The sequence below is a fragment of the Sapajus apella genome, unplaced genomic scaffold (genome assembly GCF_009761245.1).
Source record: "Sapajus apella isolate SASKATOON/1434 unplaced genomic scaffold, GSC_monkey_1.0 scaffold6, whole genome shotgun sequence".
Lineage (NCBI taxonomy): Eukaryota > Metazoa > Chordata > Mammalia > Primates > Cebidae > Sapajus > Sapajus apella.
The window spans coordinates 40527316-40538511 of record NW_022436946.1 but is presented as its reverse complement, the minus strand read 5'-3'; the positions used below and the strand labels follow the sequence as shown (position 1 = coordinate 40538511).

Genomic DNA, 11196 nt, shown 5'->3' with positions numbered 1-11196 from the left:
AAAAAAAAATCACTTGACGGACTTAGACCAAATGTTAATGAATGTTATGTTTGGATGGCAGGATAATGAAATTCCCCTTTCTACTTTTATATGTTTGCTAAATTTTCTGTAAGAAGTATATATTATTTCAATTTTAAAATTCCTTGTTCTCTATTCCTGTTACCTATGCATACAAATTAGTTCTTTAGCAACTAGTTAGGAATTAACTATTGTGTCATATGTTACTTATGCATACAAATTAGTTCTTTAGCAACTAGTTTGGAATTAACTATTAAATTAATCACAAAGAAACAAAAGATTTTGAGATGCTATTTGCAAGTTAAACTATTGTCATTGTCTTCCTTCAGGATTCTCTTTCCAGTCACTTCTGGCATTCTTCATTCCTTTGTGTATATCAGTGTTTCTCAATGGAGAGAGAGGAGGGGTAGAGATAGAAGATATTTTGTGCCTCAAGGGACATTTGGAAATGTCTGGGGATATTTCTTGTTGTCACAATTTGGGTGAGGGGTATGACTGGTTGCTACTAGCATTGAGTAGACGTCAGGGAAGCTGCTAAACATTCTACAATGCACAGGGCAGCCTCTCACAACAAATAATTATCTAGTCCCAAATGTCAATAGTTGCTGAGGTTGAGAAACTAGTATTATCTAAACTTCCATAGGATATCATTTGCCTTCTCTCTGAAGAATTTTCTTTAGCATTTCTGGTAGTTCAGGTCTACCAGGGACAAATTCTCATAGTCTTTGTTGTTTTGAAGTATTTCCCCTTCATTTTGGAAAGATATTTTTGTTCAACATAGAATTCTGAGTTGGTGGGTTTTTTTATTGCTTTAAAGATATTGCTCCATTGCCTTTGGCTTACATAGTTTCCAATTATTTTCTTTCTTTCTTTCCTTTCTTTTCATTTTTTTCTTTCTTTTCAAGGTAACAGCTTTATTTTCATTGATATTTAGTTTACACACATTTTTGCAATTAATATTAATTATACAAAAAATATAAAACATGACATTTTAAAATAGAACTGTGGAATAGTTTGACTTTTGTCACTACTATATGTAAGTACACATGTTTATTCATAAGCTAAAAGGAAATTCAAATGTATGTCATAATAGGAAAGAGCATTTTACTAATTTAAGTGTTTTTTTTTTTTTTCTGTCAACCTCTAAGCATTTGCTTACTTGAACTAATGTGATATGGTTTGGCTGTGTCCCCACCCAAATCTCATCTTGCATTGTAGCTCCCATAATTCCATGTGTTGTGAGAGGGACTCGGTGGGAGATAATTGAATCAAGGGGGTGGGTCTTTCCCATGCTGTTCTTATGATAATAAGATCTTGGCTCACTACAACCTCCACCTCCCAGGTTCAAGCAATTCTCCTGCCTCAGCCTCCCAAGTAGCTGGGATTGCAGGCATCTGCCACCATGCCTGGCTAATTTTTGTATTTTTAGTAGAGACAGGATTTCGTCATTTTGGCCAGGCTGGTCTCCAACTCCTGACCTCGTAATCAACCTACCTCGGCCTCCAAAAGTGCTGGGATTATAGACATGAGCCACCATGCCCAGCTGATCTGATGGTTTTACAAAGGAGAGTTCACCTACATATATCCTCCTGCCTGCCACAATGTAAGGCTTCCCTTTGCTTTTTCTTTGTCATCTGTCATGATTGTGAGGCCTCCCCAGCCACGTGGAACTGTGAGTCGATTAAATATCTTTCCTTTATAAATTGTCCAGTCTTGGATATGTCTTTATTAGCAGCATGATAATGGACTAATACAGTAAATTTGTACGGTTAGAATTGGGTACTTCTGTAAAGTTATTTGAAAATGTGGAAGAAACTTTGGAACTGGGTAACAGGCAGAGGCTGGGATAGTTTGGAGGACTCAGAAGAAGACAGAAAAATGTTGGAAAGTTTGGAACTTACTAGAGACTTGTTAAAGGGCTTTGACCAAAATGCTGATCGTGATATGGACAATAAAGTCCAGGCTGAGGTGGTCTCAGATGGAGATGAGGAACTTATTAGGAACTGGAGCAAAGGTGATTCTTGCTATGTTTTAGCAAAGAGACTGGTGGCATTTTGCCCTTGCCCTAGAGATCTATGGAACTGTCAACTTGAGAGAGATGATTTAGGGCCTCTAGCAGAAGAAATCTGTAAGCAGCAAAGCTTTCATGAGGTGAGTTGGGTGCTGTTAAAAACATTCAGTTTTATGTATTCACAAAGATATAGTTTGGAACTTATGTTTTAAAGGGAAGCAGAGCATTAAAGTTCAGAAAATTTGCAGTCTGATGATGTGATAGAAAAGAAAAACCCATTTTCTGAGGAGAAATCCAAGCTGGCTGCAGAAATTTGCATAAATGACGAGCCAAATGTTAATTGGCAAGGCAATAGGGAAAATGTTTTCAGGGCATGTCAGATGTCAGGGCAGCCCCTCCCATCACAGGCCTGGAGGCCTAGGAGGTTTCCTGAGCTGGGCCTAGGGCCTTGCTGCTTTGTGTAGTCTTGGTAATTGGTGCCCTGAGTCCCAGGTGTGGCTAAAAGGGGCCAATGTAGAGCTCAGGCCATTGTTTCAGAGAGTGTAAGCCCCAAGTCTTGGCAGCTTCCCCACTGTGTTGAGCCTGCAGGTATATAGAAGTCAAGAATTGAGGTTTCGGAATTTCCACTTAGATTTCAGATGATGTGTGGAAGTGCCTGGATGTCCAGGCAAAAGTTTTCTGCAGGGGCAGAGCCCTCATGGAGAACCTCTGCTAGAGCTGTGTGGAAAGGAAATGTGGGGTCAGAGCCCCTACACAGAGTCCCCACTGGGGCACTATCTAGTACAGCTGTGAGAAGAGGGACACCATCCTCCAGACCCCAGAATGGTGGATCCACTAACAGCTTTCACCATGCACCTGGAAAAGCTGCAGACACTCAATGCCAGCCTGTGAAAGCAGTCAGGAGACAGAATGTATCTTGCAAAACCACAGAGGCAAAGCTGCCCAAGACCATGGGAACCCATCTCTGGCATCAGTGTGACCTGGATGTGAGTCATGAATCAAAGGAGATCATTTTGGAGCTTTAAGATTTGACTGCCCTGCTGGATTTCAGAATTGCATGGGGCCTGTTGCCCCTTTGTTTTGGTCAATTCCTCCCATTTGGAATAGGTACATTTACCAAATGCCTGTACCTCCATTACATCTGGGAAGTAACTAACTTGCTTTTGATTTTACAAGCTCATAGGCAGAAGGGACTTGCCTTGTCTCAGATGACACTTTGGACTGTGGACTTTTGAGTTAATGCTGAAATGAGTTAAGACTTTGGGGGACTGTTGGGAAGGTATGTTTGGTTTTGTAATGTGGGGGCATGAGGTTTGGGAGGGGCCAGGGGCTGAATGAAATGGTTTGGCTTGTATCCTCAACCAAATATCATCTTGAATTATTACTCCCATAATTCCCAAGTGTCATAGGAGGGACACAGTGGGAGGTAATTGAATCATAGGGGCCAGTCTTACCCATGCTGTTCTTATGATGGTGAATAAGTCTCATGAGATCTGATGGTTTTATAAAGCCACATTCTCCTGCACACATCCTCTTGACTACCACCATGTAAGATGTGCCCTTCCCCTCCTTTGCCTTCTGCCTTGATTGTGAGACCTCCCCAGCCATGTAGAACTGTGAGTCCATTAAACCTCTTTTGCTTTATAAATTACTCAGTCTTGGGTATGTCTTTATTAGCATTGTGAGAACTGACTAATGTGTAATGTTTCCATGGTTCATCTTGGTCACAGGCATTGACCAGCAAAAGTCTTTGCATTTCACAGATACATTAAAACCTACATTATCAACAAAATCCCAAGTAACTTTCTTTTTTTTTTTTGATATTTTATTCTTTTTAAAATATTTTCAACTTTTGTTTTAGATTCAGGGGTACGTATGCAGGTTTGTTACCTGGGTGTATTGTGTAATGCTGAGGACTGAGGTACAATTGATCCTATCACCCAGGTAGTGAGCATAGCACTCAGTGGGTAGTTTTTCGACTCCTACTCCCCCTTACTCCCTCCCCTCTATAGTAGTTCCCAGTTTCTATTGTTCCCATCTTTATGTTCATGTGTACCCGAAGTTTAGCTCCCACTTATAAGTGAGAACATGTAATATCTGAGTTTCTGTTTCTGTATTAATTAACTTAGGATAATGGCCTCCAGCTGCATCCATGTTGCTACAAAGGACATGATTTCATTCTTTTGTATGTAGTTTCTATTTCTGATCATAGTCTACCATTTTATTCTCTGGCTGCTTTTAAGATTTTTTTTTTATCAATGGTTTTTTGATATTTTATTATGATGTGTGTTGAAGTTTCCTTTGTGTTTCTCTTGCTGGGGGTTAGTTGAACTTCTTGCATTGTGGGTTTATGGTTTTATTATCAGTTTTTGAAAAACTTCAACCATTATTTTTTCAAATATATTTTCTGCCAGCACTTCTCTTTCTGAAATCCAGTTATGCATTTGTTAAACACTTCATATTGTTTCATAGATCATTAAGACTACTAATTTTCTTCAGTCTTTTTCCCTCTCCAGTGCTTTGTTTTGTATAGTTCCTACTGCTATGTCTTCAAGTTTATCAACTTTTTCTTATGAATGATCTAATCTACTTTTAATCCCATCCAGTCAGTGTTTCATTTCAGGTATTGTATTTTTCATTTCTAGAAGTTCCCATTTGATTTGTTTTGATATTTTCCATTTCTTTCCTTATTATGTTCACATTTTCTTTTCTTATTCTTTTTTAATTTTTTTTGAGACAGAGTCTTACTCTGTTGCCCAGGCTGGAGTGCAAAGGCTTGATTTCAGCTCACTGCAATCTCTGCCTCCTGGGTTCAAGTGATTCTCATGCTTTGGCCTCCCAAGATGGGATTACAGACACGTACCACCACACTCAGCTAGTTTTTGTATTTTTAGTAGAGACAGAGTTTCACTATGTTGGCTAGGCTCGTCTTGAATTCCTGGCCTCAAGTGATCCTCCCACCTCAGCCTCCCAAAGTGCTGGGATCACAGGCATGAGCCACTGTGATCAGCCTATGTTCACATGTTCCTTTCAATCCTTGAACATACTAAGCATATTTATAATAGTTCTTTAAAAATTCTTTTTTGTAGCTTTCATCACCTCTGTCATTTCTGGGCCTGTTTCTCATCCCTAATTTTTCTTTTGCTTTTGGATCATGCTTTCCTCTTTCTTTGCATATCTAGTAATTTTTTACTGAATGCTGAAAATTGTCAATTTTTCATTATTAAGTACCAGATTTTTTTTATTATTTAGAGGTTGTTGGACTTTATTCTGTTAGGCAGTTAAGTTACTTACAGGTCAGCTTAATCCTTTCAAGGCTTAAGGATTGTTGGAGCAGGTTTAGAATAATCATTACTCTAGGCATAGTTTATCCTTTTACTAAAGCTTTTGATGTCTCTACTAAATGTCCCAGATATTCAATGAAAAACCCTCACTCTAGCTGGTTGGACTTGAACATCTCTCAGCCTCATATGAACTTGGAACTGTTCAGTTTACAATTCCCTAGTCAGTTAATTTTTGGACAGCTTCCTGGAATTTCACCTTCTACATGTATGGCTTAGTATTCAGCAACAGACTGAAAGGGTTCTCTATGCAGAGTTCTAGAATCCTTTCTTTGCATAGCTTCCTTCTCTTCTGTAAACTTCAGCTGACTCAATTTCCCAAATTTCAATATCTCTTTCCTTAACTCAGAGAGATCATCTACTCTGCTTATGATTCCCTTTCTTGCTCCATGGCTTAGAAACTGCCTTCAGGTAGGAAACCAAGGTGATTGCAGGGCCTACATGATTTGTTTCCTTCTCTCAGGGACCAAAGCCCTGCACTGCCTGTTGTCCCGTGTCAGAAAACAGTTGCCTTGTATATTGTGTCCAATTTTCTAGTCGTTTATGATAGAAGGGTTAGTCTGGTTCTGGTAATTCCATCATAGCCAGTATTATATTTATTATCAGAAAGAAAACCTTTAAAAGAATTAATAATTTTTAAGTATAAATAAAATTTCTGATCTGAGGTTATAAGCTATAATCTTACTGTAATGTACTCTGTATTTTTGACTCATAACTTCAGTTTTTAATTAAAAAATTTTAGGCTCAGCTTTAGATAACTTGACAGACTTTTATGTCACTGCTAAAATTGTGTGGTAACTGAGAAATTAGCTTAAATCTATTTACTTGGCAACAGATCGTAACAACTTGGAAATGTCTACTCACGTTATTTAAATTTGAATATTATCTTGAGCTAGACTTCTATGGTTTTTTTGAGATGGAGTTTCACTTTTGTTGCCCAGGCTGGAGTGCAATGGTGCAATCTCAGCTCACTGCAACCTCTGACTCCAGGGTTCAAGTGATTCTCCTGCCTCAGCCTCCTAAGTAGCTGGTATTATAGGCACCTGCCACCATGCCCAGCTAATTTTTGTATTTTTAGTAGAGACGGGGTTTCACTATGTTGGCCAGGCTGGTCTCGAACTCTTGACTTCTGGTGATCCACCCGCCTTGGCCTCCCAAAATGCTTGGATTACAGGCATGAGCCACTGCGCGCAGCCGAGCCAGACTTCTTAATTTTATGGTCTTCATGTAGAAAAATACATATTTCCAAAACAACCAGAGACTGATTTTCCTATTGTTAGTGTTCTTAAGAGTTTATTCAGTCTTCCTTCTCTAAGTGCTTATTTTTCTTTTTGTTAAAGTATTACACAGAAAGAATTACCTAGCTGGTCCAGAGTAAATATTTATACATGCTTAGGTGGAAGAGGTTTTGCCAACACAGTAAGATCATTGAGCAACTTTATCCTCTTTACAAAGTAGGAAGTCTATGAAGAGAACCTCTGGGCTATTTTTTAATATTGAAACAAAACGGCCAATAAGCTTGTCAGTTTTTTAAAAGTCACAGCTAAAGATAGAAAATAAACTAATGGATGTGCCTTTTCACCTGTTCTACCAACGGCAGTAGGTAATGGTAAAGGTAATCTACTCATAAGAATGAGATTTGAAGGAAGTTTTGTATGAGAGGAAACACATTTTTCTTCATAGACTTGGCTTCCTCAACCTTAGGTAAAAATTTCAGAAGCTGACTCCAGTGCATATTCCTATGCACTGACTCTTTGCTTAGAGTCTGTCTCCTTCAAAGTCCTAGGAATATGACCACTGCCCTTATAAGTCAAATTTAGAATATGGAAGAACTTTGGGATTCAAAGGGCCCCTTTATTTAGACCCAAAACAACATTACCCTATGCTTGGAAGCAAATGATGCAGAGCATAAGGCTTGCAAATAATCAAGTTCTATCTTTGTATCTCTCTTAAACAGAAACAAGTTGGCTACATTATGCAGGAGAACAATGATGTCCTTCAGAGAGCTGAAAGATTGTCTGTTGCTGGAGAAAACTTCCTCATGGGGAAAAACAATCCTCCTAACTTAGTGACACAGGAAGATCTTACTATTTACACAAAGTGGTTAGTGTGCCACCTGCACTCTCTCAGGACTGTGCACCACTACCTGCAGGTGTGTGAAACCCAGTGATGTGATGATGTGGTACCCTTAAAGGGATGATCAGTACATTGTTTTCTCATATCTGTCACTTAGTTTTAGATTGTCACTGTTTCAGGACTCCACCTGCCCTACAAATGACAGAAAAATAATGGACCATTGGATTTCTTCTTTGAAACCTTAGAAACCAACTTGTTTCTGTTTAAGAGAGATACAAAGATAGAACTTGATTATTTGCAACTTTTCTTTTGAAACTTTATTTTACTGAAATAATTAATTTAGCATTCTCAAAGATGTCTCTGTTGTACTGTTTCATATTTACTCTGTAAGTTCTTGTCTTCATCATTTTGTTCAGGATTTATGCTCTCTGATTTATATCTACTTTTTAAATATTAGGCAATGCTCAGTGAGGGTCTAATATGTGCCAGGTACTTGTCCTAGGAATGCAGCAAAGATACGGCCTTTGCTAAAAGTAACTGGGTTCTAGGCTGGTAGGAGATGGGTAGGTAAATATTCAACTGAAATACAATGGGGTAAAAAACAACAGGATATGTGTAAGCACAGGGTAAAGAGTGTCACAGAGAGGCCCTAAGTCAGGCTAGAGGCATCAGAAAGGAGGAGCATGGTCACATTTCCATTTCAGAAAGATTTTCTACCAACATCTTTTCCTACTTCTCCGCCTTAGCTCAGAGACACCATCACCCACGGAATTGCCATCATCCTGGCTTCATCCTTTCCCCATACCCCAGAAAGTACCCCATAAAATCACGATGGGCTTTACCTCTGATACATTTCTCACCCAGTCACATGGTGTTATAATGATCTGCTTGTAAGCCTGGATCTTCCAGTAAACCATGAGCTCGTTGAGGTTGTATCCTGTCTTATTCCTCTTTGTATCCCCAGCACCTGACACAGTGCCTTGTTCATTCTGGGTGCTTGATCAAAGTAGACCTGTCTGGAGGTTAAGGCCATTCACAGTCAGTAACAGTACTAGGTCTCCCAGCTCCAAATGGAGCCCCTCATCATTGGACAGGGGCTCCACCTCTACTTCTCTTCTCTCCCAAAGCAAAGGGCTGCTCCTGAATCTGAGTCTGGAAACTTCTGTGAGAACTGTGTTGATATTTGGCCTCTTGGTCTTGCCCTTCTATAGGCCCTTTAGTATTTGCCAATCTCCCAAGTGCTGAATGTAGCTGCCAACCAAGTCCTCGAAGTTGGTCAGGAAAATGAAAAGGTCTGTGTCAATGATATTGACCCTGACATTCAGGGTTCTGCATCTCCTGACTCTGTGGATACCAGCATTTTTGGTAAGAAATTAGTCTTCTTTCCCCTAGGGTAATGTGGAGCAAAGAAGATTATAATTTTAGACTTATGCTGGTTGTCCCATGCTCTTGCTAAAAATTGTTCTATATACTTAAAGGTATATATAGAATGTATAAATATACTTCTCTATATATATATACATTCTATATATACTTTTTATATTCTTAATAAACAAGTCTTAATTTAATATCTTCTGATGGGAAAAAGGAACAAACACTTTTTTAGATATGTTTTAATCTCTATCTTTATAATTAGCAAATTAAGAGTGAGAGAAAAAGATGGAGTTGAAGTCAGCAGTACTGGGCTCTAGGCTTGTTCCTGTCCTGGCTCCCTGTGGCCTGCAGTTCATCTCCTTGGGCCTCTATTTGGTCATCTCCATAATAAATCTTTCAGAATCAGTGATCTCCAAGGCTCCTTCCAGTTTTAGTTATTTCTATTTCTATTTATTATTATTATTTTTTGAGACAGAGTCTCACTCTTTTGCCCAGGCTGGAGTGCAGTGGTGTGATCTCAGCTAACTATAACCTTTGCCTCCCAGGTTCAAGCAATTCTGCTGCCTCAGCCTCCCGAGTAGCTGGGATTACAGGTGCGCACCACCATATCCAGCTAATTTTTTGAATTTTTATCACAGACAGGTTTTGCCATGTTGGCCAGGCTGATCTCCAACTCCTGACCTCGTGATCCACCCACCTCGGCCTCCCAAAGTGCTGGGATTACAGGCGTGAGCCACCATGCCCAGCCCCAGTTTTCATATTACATAAATCTAAAATAATTTCCTCATCTGAATCAAATTAATGCAGTTTTCCTGCCCTTACCTTGTGTTACAGATGACTAAGAAATCTGACAAGATTTCTACTACAAGTGACATTCTTGCTTGGATGCACGGAGTGTCCCCGGAGTGCCTGGGTGAGGCAGCCAACCCTGGCTGTGGGGCATCTGAGAAGGCTTCTTGAAGGAGGGGAGTCCAAACTGGGCCCTTAGAGATAAGGGGGAGTCAGCCAGGTGAAAGCAGATGAAGTTTTCACCTTCTTCTAATTTGTTGGTTAAATTTATAAATAATATTTTTTATTTACCACAAAGGACTATAGGCAATTCTGTTCCAAGTCATTCCCAAAAAGGTCTGTTGGGTTTCTCCTGTAGGCTGTGAGATGGCAAGGAGTCCTTGTTGCCTCTTACCAAAGCCCAGCTCCAAGGATTTGTCAGATCCACCTGGCCAAGTAGGGTGCAGACTATAAATTGTGGCAGAAAATGTTGTGAAAGGAGCAGAATGGGCATCCCATCAGGAGAGGAGCTCCTACTTCCAGCTCCTACTTCCATTTTCTCTCCCTTACAGTATTCATTGGTCTTAGTGCTCTTGATTCTAGTTTTCTTCAGGGCCAATGAGAACAGAAGTTGCTTTTGTCCTGCCCCAACACACAACAGAAACAGGAGAACTGAAACCTCAGATGAAGCTCCTGCTCTCCCATTTCAATATCCCATATGACATGGAAGAGCTAAGGGACTCTGCTAAGGAAATGGAATATTTTCCTTGGTATTCGATATATTCTTTCTTAATACAAATATAGGTGTTCATGAAAGAAAGCACTGGTATTTGTCACAAAGTTACACATTTTACTACCAACGATTGTTTCTAGAGTGATCATATAAAGTAGTAATAGATGAAATTTCGATTAGCAGTTGGGAAGTACTTCCTCTGTAAGAGTAATGGGACCCTTGAATAGTGAACCCAGAGGATTGCAGAATTTTTGCAAAAAAATTCTGTTTTTCTGCAGAATTTTAAGCAAAAGTAGTGTACAGTCTATAGTAGATGATGTAAAGATTTGGCAAATTTGCACGGCAGAGTTGTCAATTATCCAAAGCCCTCCAATTCTCAAAATGTATTGCAATAGCTCTTCTTATTGACAAAATGCTTTATATTATTAGAGAGTACATTGTGTAGTGATGTTTAAAGTCATGCAGTCTTCTCTGCTATAACACAGTGTTGTACTTCCTGAAATAAAAACAACTCATATTATCAAAAGCCATGTTAAAACTTGTTTCAAAGGGGGCCAGGCATGGTAGCTCATGTCTGTAATCACAGCGCTTTGAGAGGCTGAAGCAGGGGATCACTTGAGCCCAGGAGTTCAAGACTAGCCCAGCTTGGGCAACATAGTGATACTCTGTCTCAAAAACAAACCAACAAACCAACAAACAAAACTTGTTTCAAAGGGAAAAATAGAACTATACTATAGGTAAATAGTTTCAGATTTTTTTTTATTATATTTTAAGTCCCGGGGTACATGTGCACATCTTGCAGGATTGTTGCATAGGAACACACATGCCATGGTGGTTTGCTGCCTCCATCCCCCCATCACCTACATCAGGCATTT

General features: G+C 39.5%; 1 long non-coding RNA gene across 1 annotated transcript in view; it reads left to right on the top strand.

The window, feature by feature from the left end:
- Positions 1-3270: 3270 nt before the first annotated feature.
- LOC116549485 overlaps positions 3271-11196 on the top strand; it is a 35067-nt gene continuing 27141 nt past the window's right edge. Inside the window, exons 1-2 of the long non-coding RNA XR_004267898.1 lie at positions 3271-3308; positions 6711-6824. This is a non-coding gene — a long non-coding RNA (uncharacterized LOC116549485). The remainder of the gene's footprint in view (positions 3309-6710; positions 6825-11196) is intronic.